Here is a 17,363-nt window from a genome sequence, read left to right as displayed (position 1 = left end):
ACCTGAGATGTTAAGTCAGGCGGCCGAGGACCATCCGTGCCCTATATCAGGCAACTTGGAGCAGGACGTTGAGTCCCTACAGGGGTGGTTGACGGAGAGGTTGGATGATCTTGCCCCAGTTATGGCCCCGAGAAATATGATCAAGAGGGTCTCGGCCCCCTGGTTCACTGAGGCACTGCTGGCCACTCGTCGCCAATGCAAGGTGGCAGAAAGGGCGTGGCGCCTCCATTATGATCTGGAGGCCAGAGCGGCCTATAGGTCAAGGGTTAAAGCCTACCACTGTGATATTCTCAGTGAAAAAAAGGTTTTCTTGGCCAGGAGGATTGAGGCTGCCTCAAACTCATGCAAGGAGATCTTTGCGGTAGTTAGGGAGTTTATGGCCCCCAGATCCAACCTGCCCCAAGGGGTTCCATCTGAGTTGTGGGTCTGTAACCTGGCCAGATTTTTCACGGATAAGATTAAGTCCATTCAGGACTCTTTCGCAGTGGGCTCAGCCGTGGTGCATGCGAGCGTGGTGGTGGGACCGGTGTGGCGGCCTTCACAGGCTGTGGTCCTCGCAGAGTTTCCACCTATTTCCACCGATGCTTCCTTGGCGCTTCTGGCCAATCTTAAGTCGGGTTCGCCATTAGATCCTTGCCCGGCCAAATTTTTGGCTAAGATGGCGACTGTGGTCAACCCTGTGGTCAACCCACTTGTGAATTTGTCTCTGAGGGAGGGGCAGGTTCCATCGCCCTGGAAAAGGGTGATGGTGATCCCCCTCCTCAAGAAGCCTGGGCTGGACTCGGAGGTATTGGCCAATTACAGGCCGATCTCCCTCCTTCCGGCGCTGGCCAAGATCACGGAGAAGCATGTGCACGACGTTCTTTCCAGCTTTCTTGAGTCCAGTGATCTGCTACACCCTTCACAGTCCGGTTTCCGTCCTAATTTAAGTACGGAGACGGCACTGTTGGAGGTGTCTGAGATCATTAGGGAGACGCTGGACTCTGGAGGTCGCGCTATGCTTGTCATGCTCGATCTCTCGGCGGCCTTTGACACCGTCCCCCACGAGATGCTTCTCGACAGACTTTATGACATCGGTCTGAGGGGGATGGTGTTGGATTGGTTTTCATCTTTCCTGGAGGGCCGCCGACAAACGGTCTGGGCCTCTCCGAGCTCCGCCGAGATGCCGCCATTGGGAGTCGGTGTTCCGCAGGGATCTGTGTTGAGCCCGACTCTCTTTAACATCTTTATGACACCTCTGGCAGCACTGGTGGAGTCTTCTGGGGCCCAGATCGTTTCCTACGCCGATGACACGCAGCTGCTTTTCACGTGTGGGAAGGATCAGGCTTTTGATGGGGAGAACATCCGGGGCTGCTTGGAGTCGGTCTTTAGCTGGTTCCAGTCGAATGGCCTTAAGGCCAATTCAGATAAATCGGAGGTGTTGTTTTTTGGCTGCTCCCTCGACCCTGATTGGCGGGCCTGGTGGCCGTCGGATATGTGTCCCCCTGCCCTGGCTTCGCTGGTGGCAAAGAATTTGGTTGTAAAGATTTATAATAGCCTGACACTGGTGCCACATGTTCGTGGTCTAACGGGCACTTGCTTCGGGCTACTCAAGATGCTCCGGAGGTTTTTGCCTCTGCTATTGGAAGAGCACAGAAAGATCACTGTACAGGCCTTGGTTGGTTCCAGATTGGACTATGCTAATGTCCTGTACAGTGGTCTTCCGGACTATCTTGTTCAGCGGCTGCAGGTTGTGCAGAACGCTGCAGCTCGCGCTATTTATGGCCTCCATAGGCGAGTGGGAGCCTCCGGTTTGTTGCAGTCGCTTCATTGGCTGCCCATCCGGAAGCGGATCATGTTTAAAGTTCTGACGCTGGCGCATAAAGCGCTTTTTGGCGTGGGCGCGAAATACCTCCAACGCAGGCTCGCCTTCTACCGCCCTGCCAGATCCTTGCAATCCGAATCTCTGTTCTTGGCTGTGGTTCCTCGAATTAGGAAGGTACGCTCTGGAGGGCGCTCCTTTAGTCTGAGGGCCCCTCAGTTGTGGAACACCCTCCCTTTGGCCCTACGGTCCTCTATTAATCTGCTTCACTTTAGGAAGAGCCTGAAGACCTGGCTTTTTAACCTTTAGTATTTCTGCTGTTCTTTTTTTTCAGTTGTTCGCTGTATGGTGTTATGTTTTTTATTCTGAGCTGCCTCGATAAAGCGCCGGGACACTCCTTTGGAGTAGCCGTGCGCTATAAAAGTAAATGTATCACATAACATAACATAACATAACTCCGTCAGGATAGCCAGGTGAAGGCTTTTCGTGTAGGAATGTTTGAGAAAAAAATCTCACTATATGCGGATGATCTACTCTTATTTACATCAGATCCGGTTATAACGATCCCAAGAGTTGAACAACTGGCGGATGAGTTTGGGGTTCTGTTGGGGTACTTGGTAAACAGAGATAAAACCGGGATAATGTGTTGGAACACTCCGGGTTAGAAAGGGAGTGTACAGACAGAGATCAGATATCTAGGTATTAATATCCTCAATGAAGTACAGAATGTTCCACAATATAATCTGGAAAGAATCACCAAGGAAATTGTAAAAATATTGGAAAGGTGGAGGAATCTGCCCTTAACGATATATGGAAGGGTTAATTTAATCAAAATGGTCATTCTCCCGAAACTCACATTTCTTTTTAACTGTATACTTTTATCGTTCCCGAGTAGGCTAATAGATAGTGTACAGGGTAAGTTGGGCAGTTTTGTTTGGGCAGATAGGGGAGTACGTATGTCTTGGAAAAAACTTAGACATAGATTGGCAGAAGGAGGGCTTGCATTGCCAGATGTAAAATTATACTGCATGGCATTCCAGTTCAAAAACTGTAGGATTCTACTATGTACAACAGGGCATCGGCTGTGGGGTGGATTGTGTGAAGAAATGATTAAAGAGTGGGGAGGGAATGGTTTTTTGATCAAGTTTGGTGCACAAACTTAAAAAAATATATATATTAAAAACATTAAAGGCAGCTCTGATTTTGTGGGTTAAGATTAGGAATATGTTAGGAATTGGTTATTATTCAGGGGAGGCCCCAATATGGGACTCACCAGGTATGCCTGAATTTTTGCAGGATCAATTGAGTGTCCCACTGAGGAGGGAGGGAATAGAGGTTTGGGGGGATCTGATAGTGATGAATGAAGTGGTCCCATGGGAAGTTTTATGGCGTATGACAGGGGGATCCTTATCCCGGTTTAAATTTCTTCAGTTGTAGTCATGGGGGGAAGTAAATAGATTGGAAACAAAAAGTTTTGAGGAGTTTGAAATAAAATTGAAGAACGAAAAAATAATAAAGAAGGAAATAACCAGATGGTATCATGCATTATTAACCTCCGAGGAGGAAAAAATCAAAGCCCCCTATAAAATCTGGGACGAGGTGATGCAGATTCCTGATCCAAAAATAGTTTGGCTGCTTTACAAAACAGTTAAACCAGCAAACTTGAAGAGAAATAATTTTTTCACGGCAAATAGACTATATTGGACTCCACAAAAATTAGCGAAGTTTGTGACTGGTATTCCCCCCAAATGTCGTAGGTGCAGATTGCTCAGAGCTAATGATAAGCATATGTTTATTGAATGCCCTCTATTAGAAGAGTACTGGTCAGAGGTTGGGAGGATAATCAACGAAATTCTCAAGACAAACATCGAAGTTAACCTCATATTAGTAATGCTCGGGGTAATAGATCCGCCATGTAAGGACATTATTGGGGATTTAGTCCTTCTTTCTAGGCGGGAAATCTGCAAGAAATGGACTGAACCCTCCCCACTATAAGGGATAGACTGGTTGCGAGCAGTAAGAAGAACTGCGAAAACAGATACTGATTTGGAGTCCAATACAAGATCATATTCTAAAATCTGGGTGGCTTTCCAGATCTGGGATGGAGACATAATTGAGTAACCCCTACTGTCCAATCATTACACCTGCGTGGTCTGTGCAGCCAGGACGCTGGAAGGGCACAAGCGCAGGAGTTATTGAAGTATTGCAATAGCCTGGAGAGATGTAGACTGGCAAACAGGCTACTAATTTGCATTAAAAAAAGAGTGTCTACTTGGAGAGTACCCACCGGCGGGGGCGCCGGGATTAGGCACGGTAGGGCGTCAGACACATCAGAGCTTCACTAGCGGTGTAAATACATTCCATGTGGATTCATTGTATGCATAGTCGCCTTTTAATTAATATCACACAAATCGTCATGGTGATAGGTACATACGGTTTGTCCGGCATGTCCTAGGTGTTTCTATAAATATATATTTTTTTAAAATAATAAAAAACAAAGGCCGGCCCCAGGGGATGGGGTCCCCGGGGCCATAAGTGGCCTGAGGAGGGGGGCAACGCAGCCCCCCTCCTAAAGAATTTTTTTAAAAAAGGCCATGACCCGGGGGTTGGGGTCCCCGGGCCGATTAAGGCCTTGGGAGGGCCAAATTTATTTTTTTCAACAAAAAAAATTAGGGTGCAGGCCCTTGGGGATGGGGTCCCCAGGGCCAATAAATTAGAAAAAGAAGGGGGGCCACACAGCCCTCCTTCTTAAAAAAATAAAAAAAATAAAAGACCGGCATTGCGCCAGAGGCCACGCCCCCTCCTTGCAGCACTCTGCAAACGCTCCCCCTGGCCAGTTGTAAGTTGGGGAATTAATTCCCCTTCAATACTGAGGGTCCCTGAGGGCCAACTAGCCCAAAAGGTATCTCCAGTATGTGCCAGGGAGCTGCGTTGCAGACAGGTGTTCTGAGGCCACGCCCCTTTTTACACCTCTATGCAATGCAGCTCTGTGGCGCTTACTGGAGGTACCTAGTGGGCTAGTTTGACCCTAGGGACCCTTAGGATTCAAGGGGACTTAATCTCTCAACTTAGAACGGCCACAGGGCACGTTTACACAGTGGTGAAGGGAGGGAACGGGGCCTGAGGTGACGTGTGCAAACACGCCCTGTGGCGCGTTTTAAGTTGGGGAAATCATTCCCTTTCAATCCCGAGGGACCCTGAGGGGCCAACTAGCCCACCAGGTGCTTCCAGTAAGCGCCACTGCTCTGCGTTGCAGAGAGGTGGTGCAGGCCATGCCCCTTTTTACACCTCTCTGCAATGGCGCTTACTGGACGTACCTAGTGGGCTATTTTGCCCCTAGGGACCCTCAGGATTCAAGGGGACTTAATCTCCCAACTTAAAAAACGGCCACAGGGCGTGTTTACACAGTGGGGAAGGGAGGGGACGGGGCCTGAGGTGACGTGTGCAAACACGCCCTATGGCACGTTTTAAGTTGGGGAAATAATTCCCCTTTAATCCTGAGGGACCCTGGGGGCTAACTAGCCCACCAGGTGCTTCCAGTAAGCGCCACTGAGCTGCGCTGCAGAGAGGTGGTCCAGGCCGTGCCACTTTTTACACCTCTCTGCAACGCAGCTCTGTGGCACTTATTGGAGGTGCCTAGTGGGCTAGTTGGACCCTAGGCATCCTCAGGATTCAAATGAACGTAATCTCCCAACTAAAAACGGCCACAGGGCGTGTTTACACAGTGGTGAAGGGAGGGGACGGGGCCTGAGTTAACGTGTGCAAACAAGCCCTGTAGCGCATTTTAAGTTGGGGAAATAATTCCCCTTCAATCCTGAGGGGCCCTGGTGGCCAATTAGCCCACCAGGTGCTTCCAGTAAGCGCCACTATGCTGCGTTGCAGAGAGGTGGTCTAGGCCGTGCCCCTTTTTACATCTCTCTGCAACGCAGCTCTGTGGCGCTTACTGGAGGTACCTAGTGGTCTAGTTGGACCCTAGGGACCCTCAGGATTCAAGGGGACTTAATCTCCCAACTTAAAATGGCCACAGGGCGTGTTTACACAGTGGGGAAGGGAGGGGCCTGGGCCTGAAGTGACGTGTGCAAACACGCCCTGTGGCGCGTTTTAGGAGGTAGTTTTAATCCCCTGCCCTATTATATACTAGGGGCTTACAGAGGAGGTCATGCTAATCACAGGGAGACCCCAACGCATAGTGTTCCCTAGTGTATGTAGGTGTTTTCACTGTATTCTGAGTGTCTTTTAACATAGCACTGGCTCTAGGACTGGTTAGTCAGACTCAGTTACCACCAGTATCCGTCTGAAAAAGTTGAGGGTACAGGATGATTTTGCAACAAGGCTTTTTTCTGCTCTTCTGTTTGTTCTTTCTCCACGTTATCCTTCTTCCTGCACTTTTCTTCGTCTTTGAGGACTTCTGTTGCTTCTTTCTGCATTTCTTTTTTTTCTTTCTGTGCGTTTTTGCTTCTTTCTTCACATGTCCTATCTCTGTAGGCATAGTTAGAAATAAGCATTTAAAAAACCTTTGAAATTCACAGAAAAAAACATAGGTTTCAGGCACGTTATAGTTAGGAATTAGCATTTAAAAAACCTTAGAAATTCACTGAAAAAACCATAGGTTTCAGGGGCGTTATAGTTAGATGGACTTTTCACTCGTACAAAACCATTGAAATGCCCCCGTTATAGTTAGTTCAGCTAACTATAACACGCACGCCTGCAATGCACTGCTGATGACGTCACATATTACATCACTCATGACATGGTCAGTGACATCACTCATGACATCACTGATGACATCTCAAATCACATCACTGATGACATCATCCTTGTGATAGAGTGGCAGACCTCCTCTCCCCCTAATATAGCCTTTGATACACACATTCAAAAATAGAAACGAAAATTTTCAAAACAATGGACATACCAATAACAGTTACAACAACCTATTCAGTAATTCTAAGATCCACATACACATCCACTCATTCACCAACAGTCCTATACAGTCACTCATACATGTACTCACTCATCATATGTACTCATACACCTATACATCCTGTTATACAATGCCACTCATCCATAGAGTTACTCACACACATAGTCACTCATGCTAATAAAGAATCAAACATCCATTTACTTGCATATACAGTTATACACACACCACCACACTTACTTCTACAGAAACTTACACATACTTAGTCTTTTAAACAATCACTTATAGAAACACATACTTATTCATAGAGGAACTCTTTCAATCTCTCACTCTCACATATACTCACTTATATACACCAATAGTCACATATACTAGTTTAAAACATATGTAGTTACTCATAAAGACACTATTGAGACAGTCATTCACTCACTAACACACCATGCACACACTCATCCACCCATACAGTCCTGCACACATGCTGTCTTCAACACATACAAACAGTGAGTCACTCATTCATGCACCTATGCACTACGTAATACCCCCCCACCGAACCATACAGACACTCAGACACTCATACTGATACTCAAAAAACCAACTAATAACCTATATAGACACTCATGTAGCTACTCACCAACCCATGCAGCCACTTATACACAAAGTGAGAGACTGATACAGATATTTACATATTTAAACATTACTCACTAAGCCAAGTATTCACTAAGATACACTTATTCAGTCAGTTATATAATCCATTTAGAAACTTATATACCCATTTATTCTTCCATCGACCTTGAGATATACATATATAAAACATATGTAATTTTCAGAAAAACACACATTCACTGGATGATGTCATCAGTGATGTGATGTGAGATGTCATGAGTGATGTCACTGACCATGTCATGAGTGATGTAATATGTGACGTCATCAGCAGTGCATTGCGGGCGTGCGAGTTATAGTTAGCTGAACTAACTATAACGGGGGCATTTCAATGGTTTTGTACGAGTGAAAAGTCCATCTAACTATAACGCCCCTGAAACCTATGTTTTTTTCAGTGAATTTCTAAGGTTTTTTAAATGCTATTTCCTAACTAAAACGTGCCTGAAACCTATGGTTTTTTCTGTGAATAAATATATATAAACATATATATATGTATTACCTACTGGCAGTAGGTAGTTATAGTTAGGACCTTGTTTCTATTCAAAAAGCATTTTTTCTTATGCCAATATCTTTGGTGCCGTTTGACGAATCTTCGCGGAATTTTCAAAACTAATGATTCAGCTCCTGTCCTGAAAGTTTCGGGGTGATTCGTCAAGCAGGGGTCGAGAAAAAAGGGGGGTCCCAAAACACGTTTTCCCTATGTTACTTTTCATAGGAACTTTAGACACGTCTACAGCCCGAACTGCTGAACGGAATTACACCACATTTGGTATAAAGGTAGCTCTTGGTTCAGAAAGTACTCTTTTTGTTAAATGGTGTAAATCTGTTCAGTAGTTGCTGAGAAATTCAAGAAATAAAATTATCGATATCTGAGCACCAAGGAGGGTTAGCGAACCCTCCCGAGCACGAGCTTTACTCTGATTGGCTGCCAACACTCCAAATCAGAATTTGTTGGCAGCCATCTTATGACTTGGTAACCGAATCACAAGAAAAAGGTTAAAAAAAGGTAGAAAACAGGAAAAGGGGGCAGGGTAGAAACACCCTGACCCCCTAGGCCTGCTCGGGGGTTCCCACAAGGACCCCCAGGCACCAAAAAAGATTTAAAAAATAATAATTTTGGCCAAATTCACGCTGGGTGCGCGAATGACGGCCGAAATTATAAAACAAAATGAAGCACCGGGGGGTGGCAGTTCTCAGGGCCATCAAGGGCTCCTGGAGGGCGGACGCTCGGCCCCCCTCCCATCATTTGTAAAGCCCCGGGGAGGTGGTGCTTTATAGTGTTTTCAGCGGAGGTTCTTCATTGTTGTGCTTCACTACTGGAACTAATGCATCTATTCCAGGCCTATGCACCAAAGATGACAAGCCTTTACTGCGCTAAGCTTAAACAAGCATTGGCATAGCCAATAGGTCTCGCCTTTGGGGCCTTATAAGTATTTAGTTATGCAGCACAATATCCTTCCCGCAACAACATCAACTGTTGCATGGCTAAACACTCATAAGGTCCCAAAGGTGAGACCTATTGGCTATGCCAATGCTTGTTATGAAATGAGAGGTGCTGCGATAAAAACCACGACCTCCTTCCACCGGGGTAAGCTGCATTTTAATTAGTGCAGCCAAGGTTTTAATAATGCTTAGTGCTGGCATTTCACCCATTTTGAGGGCTCACAATTTGGGCAGATAAGGAGACAGAGGGGCGGGGCATATGAGTGATTTGACAGCGAAGCCCTGATAAAAACTTGGGACTCCTCGCGCCACACCCAGACAAACAAGTGCGGCAGTCAAAGCAACGCTGCCGCGCGGCGTAGAAAGTGGAAGCGATTGCACTAAGGACACGCTAATTAACAAGCGGTCTTCACACGCACTCTTATGGAGTGCTTAAGCAAAAATTAATAAGAAACAAGCATTTGAATGCAATCACGGCACTTGTACTTTGGCTTGAGATGTTTACATCCAAAGCACGAGTGCCGCGATTGAAAGCAAATGAAACAAGCGCTGGTCACATGCCGCTGCCGGCACACTAAAAACAAAAAACACGTAAGTGGTGCGCTGCCTTTAATATAGCTTGTTTGCATTACGCAGTGTTGAGTTTTCGGAAGAAGGCCAAGGTGGATGGTAGTCTAAACATAACACAGGTTCTGTCAGCTGCTTCTGACTGAAAATGAGTGTGCTGGTGATGCATGCTAGAAGCAGCCTGGGATGTGCGTTAAAAAACACCTAAACTGCGCCTATTCAGGAAGGCAGTCAAGACATGGCTTTTTAACTTGGATTAATTACGTTGGATGGCTGGTGTCTGACCTTTTTAATTCGCTGTCACTTGTCGTTATAGCGCCGGGACACCTTCTTTGGGAGGTAGATGTGTTGCGCTCTATAAATGGCTGTATTATTATTATTATTATTATTATGATTCCCCATCCCCTACCTATCCGTTAAGATGAAAAAACAAAATAGGTGTAAATGGTTTACGACTCCTACGATATCACTTCAATCAGTCTACACTGTTATTCCCAGCTACATCAGGAGAGGAGCAATGCAATACATAAAACCAAGAGTGCTCCATATGCTCGCCGCATACATTCTACATAATAAACATAAGCATACAAATGGATAAACAAACCAGTGTCATTTGTGCTTGTGTTGCAAGGATATGAAAAGCTATAGAAGCAGTTAGCAGTGCTGTCAAAAATCCGGCTGATGAATATGCGCGTGTGAAGTAGATCAAGAAATGTACAAGTCCTGTTTAGGAAACAGGTCCTAACAAAGATATCAATGCATACTATTCTTGGCATATTTTTTTTATATAACAGGGCCGCTCGTCCCGTATAGCTGTCACAGGGCTGTAAGAGAGTCAGGGACTGCTCGAGGGAGTCATGGGGTAGCTGTCATGCGACTAATGTTTTCTCACCTTGTCTCTGGCCTCGCGGCTGGCGCTCCCACCTTTAGGCTTTTGCTTGCAAGGCCTGACAGCCTCAGCCATCCTAGATCCCGTTAGGAAGCCAGCGGTGCTGTCAAAACATACCCAGAGGTGCTCAAGTCACATTACCGCTTCTGCAAGACATTTGTTGGCTGAAACGATGTTCAAGTGACGTCGCTGTCACATGCGTAGGAGCTACTCAATCCAAAGGGCTCGCCTAAACAGTTAGGAGAAAGCGACGGCGGACTCAAGAATTTGCTACGATTAGAAAGTGAAACAAGAAACACAGAACACATTTCTCAAGTTCCACTGTCTACTGTACTCGGCTGTTACTCGTGCCGGCGCCTGCATGTGAATGGAATTGCCTGGTGACTGACACGCTGGTCCCAGGCTGCTTAAGCTCAACCTCTCTGCCTCCCGGAGAATCTGTTACATTTGCTGGGAAAGGTGGGACATGCACCCGCCTTTACCCAATTGCGTGCTGTCTTTTAAGGAGGACGCACGCAAACACCAATAGAAATATTGGTGGAAAAAATGCCACAAGCACGACCTTGTGAAAAGTCCTGGTCAGCTGCAAGAGGTCGTTTTTCTATTGCAGCGCAAGCGCGCTGCTTTAGGCTCGACCTAAAAATGGACGTCCACCATCCCATCTCACCCATGTACCAGTGGTCTCCTGAAGCGCTGCTAAAAAGTAAGCATATGGCTCAGTGCAAAGTGAGAAGCCTGCAGGAGCAAGTGTGGCAGTATTTGGTCTCATGATGGAACATGGTCTATTCCCAGTAAAGCCGTTATGCCCTAAACAAATAAATGAACTGAAAAGGCACTCTGTCTTTCTGATTCCAGCACTTTTGTCAATGTGAATTAATAATTAAGACCGTGGGCTGGCTTCTATTGCACACTAAGGCACAAGAGTAATGTAATAACAAGCATTAGCATAGCCAATAGGTCTCGCTTTTGGGACCTTAAAAGTGTTTAGCAATGCAGTACATTATCCCCCACTGGCATGCCCACACACTCTTAACATCTTATCACTGCTCTATTTGCATCACATGTTAAGTGATAGAGTGGCGTGCCAGGAGCCATGTTCTATTTAATCTCAGCCACAGTAGCCATGGTTCTCCACTTTTTCGTGAACACTGGAGTGCCAGTGTTACCGGTCAGTAATGTTTTCGAATTGTATGATAGGTAGTTGATTTATTCTGGAGTAGATTGTGCAACATTTTAGAGTCCCAGAATGAGTGTATTAGTAATCAGTGGACTCGTGTGAGTACAGAGAATTGTATTTTTTGTTTCAGATCTGTTTGATGTTGGATTGTCTGCACCTAATAAGTAGTTGTGACGTTTGTGCTAGGAATGCTTTAAACCTTTGGATTTCAAAATTCAGCAGTGCAGTTGCATGCGTTTAGCTCATCTTCGCATCCCCACACAAGAATCTAGTACACTGTGCACCTCCCATCCATGCCATCGCTTCTGTTCCATTCACTCCTAATATTTCTGTCAACTGTCATTAAATAAGACACATCATCCAACCGTTATCTTTGTTTGCTGTGAGTATTCTTTGTGTTGAGTCTGGGGATCTAAATCTCTTCCACAATAATGTATTTGGAGGAGCACAAAGTTTCGAAACATTGCCATAGTATTTTAAATCCAAGCACATATCGCCAGTAGAGGGTGTGATGCCCCATGTCAGTTCCTGATGTTCAGGGCCGGCTTTAGTGCTGGTGGCGCCATGTGCGACAATGTTTGTTGACGCCCCCCCAATGACCACCTCCACCACGGATTCTCTCACTAGCACCCTTTAACAGTGACCAAGTCACCATAACCACTCTCTCAGATGCATTGAATTAGTTATATAGCGCCACTCATACCAGTGTCAGGTGTCCAAGCACTTTGCATCACACACACATTACACAGAGACAATCATTGTATAGGAAATGTTACATAAGCCAAAGGACTGAAAGTGTAGGAGTCACATGTCATCCATACTGGTAGGCAGTATAGTTTGAGTGCTTGGGAGTTTTATTTAATAATAGGAATCGATTTCTAGCCAAATTAACCCTTTTTGCAACATTAATACAATGTTCTAATAATGTATACTTTGTAGTGTGTATGCAGTTCTGGGATGAAAGTTAATAGCTCACTATTCTATATTAGGACTTTAAGTTATAAATTGCAAGTAACAAAAGGATGTCTCTTTTGAAAGCAATAACCTGCTGATCTGTTTACATCATATGCACTCTGTAATCTACTTGGTACACGTTCTTTGCAGCAGGCATATTAACCCTCTGCATTAACTTCACCTAAGTCAAAACCTCAACTATACAAAATGCTGATCTCTCTCCAGGAAGATAATTAATCACACGAGTTAGCTTGACATTTATGTGAGGCCTGGTAATTGCCGGGGGAAAGAAACGCTGCAGCAGGTGCTTCGAAAGCATAATAAACTTTCAAACACGGCGCCCCCAGGAAGCCAGCACCCGGTGCGGTGGCACCGGTCGCACCGCCCTAAAGCCGGCCCTGCTGATGTTCCATGCCCCCAGCCCTGCCTTAACCTCCACTTGTTAATCCTTTTCGGCCTAACTACCTTCTGGCTTCCAGATTTACATCATGTAGATGGCACTCATGTGTCATTGAGTTTGGACATGGATCTCGATTGGATGGCACTGCACTTTAACGTATACCTCTGCAAGTGGATGGACCACATGATGTTCAATTACTTGACGGGAACTCTGGTAAAATTATGTTTTTTCTGCTGGTGCGCTATATGCACCTCTCATCGTCCTCCCTTTTTGTAGCAGAGGCCTGCCGCTCTAAAGCGGCAAATAGAAAACAAGCTACCATTCGAAGTTTGGGGAAAGAAATGAAAAAAGATTCAAATTAGTTAGAGGCCTCATCAAAATTATGCACTAAAAGTGTGACTGCTCTTTCCAGCAACTTTGCATCAACTGGTCAAAAGTGATGGGGATTCGAACGAGGGCTTAAGGAAAGACAATGCTGAAGACAAATGAAGTTTCATGCGTCGGAATCTAAACCATAGCCACCATGTATGCTAAACCGTTGTTCTGTAATAGGATTGTTTATGTATAGGATGCTTAGTGGTTGTATGGAAAAATGGTACTTGGTTTAAGGTGGGTGGGCTGTATATATTGGGGATGTGTTGAGTTTCAGGCACATGCATTTGTGAATGAATATTTTATGCTGACAATTATTCTCTGCGATTAGCAGGGGCGTAATGCAGGCCCCCGTATCCCCCGCAGTGCGAGAGGGCCCTCAAGCTCCAGGGGGCCCCCTCAGCACTGCACTTCAGCCGGGGAGCTCCTGAAAGAGTCTGGAGGGGGCCCCTCCACGTACCCTGCAGGGGGGCCCTCAATTATCGTTACGCCACTGGCGATTAGGGATGTAGATTATTGAATGGTGTGCAACACTTGTGGAATATGGAAACCCAGATGGTGTATTTGTTTGCATTTTTTAGTGTTCTAATTACCTAGCACTCTAGACAGAGTCAAAGGATCTTGTGATAATCTGTTTTAAAAAAAATGGCTGAATCTAAGAAGCTGAAACCTTCACTACTACCTACTGATCTGAATCAGGCACAGCCTTTGACAGGATCACGTGCAGTTAAACATGATTTTCTGAGATGGAATGACCACTAGCCACACTGAAGTCGAGGATGTATGTCAAGCAAAAGGAGTTGCACACCTTGCACTGCATCCCCACAGTATTTAAACATCTGCTACTGCCAATTCTTATGTATGCCATGCACTGAGATGACGTCACCAGCTGAGCCATTCCTGGATGGAGAACTCCTCGTGGATCAAAAGAAATCACTGAGGAATGATGCCCCGGTTACTTACCGGTAATCTTCATTACTCCGAGCCCTTGTCTTCCTCGCCACAGTATATACGAATGAGCCTTCGGCTCCCGACAGAAACTCCAAATGAAATTAGCATACTAGTCTCCCTCTCCCTCCAATATGGCCCCCAGTGACGACAGCCAATCCCATAAAGGGATACAGAAAGCCTCAAACGACCTGAGAAACCAAGCCGCAGACATGAAGCCAATAAGAGGGCGGGGAGGGAAAGGGAAACTATACTGTGGCGAGGAAGACAAGGACTCGGAGTAATGAAGATTACCGGTAAGTAACCGGGGCATTACCTCCTCGTCCGTCTTCCTCACCACAGTATATACGAATGAGCCGATACCAAAGCATATCAGCTTTATGGAAAAACACAGTCCACCAGGAAAGTCAGCAACAGAGCAAAACTTTATTCAACAACAGGAAAGAGACACAAAGAACCTCCAACCTATGGGACCCCAGAACCCAGCACAGAAGAGGCAAAGGAAACCGAAACACCACCCCCAACCTGAAGACGGTAGTGCGACATGAAGGTATGAGGGGAAGACCAAGTGGCAGCACGGCAAATATCCTCCATGGACACCCCCTTGAAAGCGGCCCAGGAGACAGCAACCAAATGAGTGGAACGCCCCTGAACAGGAAGAGAGGGAACCAAGGAAGACGAACCATAAGCCAACAGAATAACGTCCTTAATCCAACGACTGAGAGTGGACAGGGAAGGACGCAAACCTCTACGGGAAAAACCAAAATTCACAAACAAATTGTCAACCTTGCAAAAAGAAGAAGTCCGATCCAGGTAAATCAACAAGGAGCGCCGAACATCCAGAAGATGCAGCAGCGACTCCTCCCCAGAGGAAGGACCAGGACAAAGAACGGGAAGAACCACCTCAGCAGAACGATGAAAAAAGGAATTCACCTTAGGAACAAAAGTCGGGTGAGGGCGTAGCACAACACGATCATCCAGAATACACAAAAAAGGAGCAGATCGCATGAAAGCCCCCAACTCCCCAATCCTCCTGGCAGAAGCAATAGCCACAAGAAAGACGACTTTAAGAGTCAAGAATTTCAGGTCAACCAACACCAAAGGCTCAAAAGGAAGTGACTGCAGAGCACGCAGAACCAGCGGAAGATCCCAAGGAGGAGTAGACAGAACAGGACGGGGACGCTGAAAAGCCAGAGACTTCAAAAGTCTAGACACCAAGGGCGTCACAGAGACCAAAGGAAGCGTATGAAAGGCCCGAATGGCAGCCCATTGAGCACGAAGAGTAGAGATGGCTAAACCCAAATCAAAACCCTCATGCAAAAAATCAAGAATGCACGCAGGATCCAAGTCGGACACAGACAAACCGCGCCGAACGCACCAAGCAGCAAAGTTGTCCCAGTGTTTCGCATAGGAACGCAAAGTAGACGGACGCCTGGACCGCTGAATAACCTCTGCAACCACCACAGAACATCCACCCTGAATCAGGGATTCCCTCTCAAGAGCCAGGCCCGCAGACCCAAGGACCGGAACACCGGAAGAGGAAGAGGAGGCCCCACCAGAGGAAAAGGATCGAAGGGCAACAACCATCCCGTGCCCACCGCCAACTCCAACAAGAGAGGAAACCACGGGCGGCGACGCCAACCCGGTACAATCAGAAGAACAAGGGCCCCCTCCCTCTTGATCTTCTGCAACACAGCTGGGATCAGGGGAACAGGAGAGAATGCATACAACAGGCGCTTCGGCCACAGGAAGGATAGAGCATCTATCCACAACGCCTCCGGACATGGCATAATTGTGCAAAAGCAACGGATTTTCGCATTGGACCGGGAAGCAAACAGGTCCACAATCGGAGACCCAAACCTCCTCCGCAAAGCCCAGAACATCAGGCGCGTCAGGGACAAGGACCCCATGGACGGAAAGACCCTGCTCAGGCAGTCCGCAACCACGTTCTCCCAACCAGGAAGGTAAACAGCTGACAGAGACTCCAGGTGCAACTCCGCCGACGAACAAATCTGGTAACTGAGGGAACTGAGGGAAGGAACCCGGCAGCCCCCCTGAAGATTGAGATACGCCATGACCACCTGATTGTCCGTCCTGACCTGAACATGGTGACCCAAGCGAAGGTCCGAGAAGGCCAACAGACCCAACTGGACAGCTTTCAGCTCTCTGTAATTCGAGGAACAAGACATCACAATCGGAGCCCAAACACCCTGAGTCGAAGAGTCCCCCAGAGTAGCAGCCCAGCCCAATAGGCTGGCATCGGTAGTGAGGACCCGAGAAGGAACCACCAGAAGAGGACAACCCCGGGAGAGATGAACCACGTCCAACCACCACCCCAGGGCCTCCCGAACCCCCACCCCCACCGACACAGGAATCAAGAGATCAAGATTCAGAGAACAGGGGTCCCAATGCAACAAAATGTGGGACACCATGGGATACATGTGTAGGCGAGCCCAAGGAACTACCGACAAGGAAGCTGACATGAGACCCTGTACCCTCAACCAAAGTCCCGCAGGCTGGGAAGGACTGGACAGCAGGGACTGAACAGCAGACATCAGGGTTTCCATCCGTGCAGGGGGCAGGAACACCAACCCCAACAGAGTCCTGAAATGAGCACCAATGAAAGTTAGATCCTGCGAAGGAACCAGGGAGGACTTCCCCACATTCACCAGGAAGCCGTGCTGTTCCAGGACCCGGCAAACCCTCCGGACATGGATCTCCGCCTTAGAAAGAGAAGAAGCAGAAATCAATAAATCGTCCAGGTAGGGAAACACCTGAATGCCCTCCCCATGCAAATGACCAATGACAGGTGCCAGAACCTTTGTAAACACCCTGGGCGCAGAGCAGAGTCCAAAAGGCAATGCCTGAAAGTGGTAGTGCCGGCCCAAGACACAGAACCGCAGAAAACGCTGACTGTCGGGGTGCACAGGCACATGGAGATAGGCGTCTTGCAGATCGACCGACGCCAGAAAGTCTCCCCGAGAAATCAGAGGGAGGATCACCTTCAGAGACACCATCTTGAAAGTCTGAGGAGGAATGAATCCATTCAGCCACTTTAGGTCCAGGACAGGCCTGAGATCCCCCGTGCGCTTGGACACAAGGAACAGGATGGAGTACACCCCTAACCCCCGCTGAGCCTCCGGAACCGGAATCACAGCACCTTTCGCCAGAAGAGAGTCTATACCGGTCAAAAGCGCCGCTTTCTTGAGGGCCAACCTGGGGCAAGGAGTGGAC

This window comes from Triturus cristatus, chromosome 10 (assembly GCF_964204655.1).
Source record: "Triturus cristatus chromosome 10, aTriCri1.1, whole genome shotgun sequence".
Classification (NCBI taxonomy): domain Eukaryota; kingdom Metazoa; phylum Chordata; class Amphibia; order Caudata; family Salamandridae; genus Triturus; species Triturus cristatus.
Note: the sequence above shows the minus strand (reverse complement) of the source record.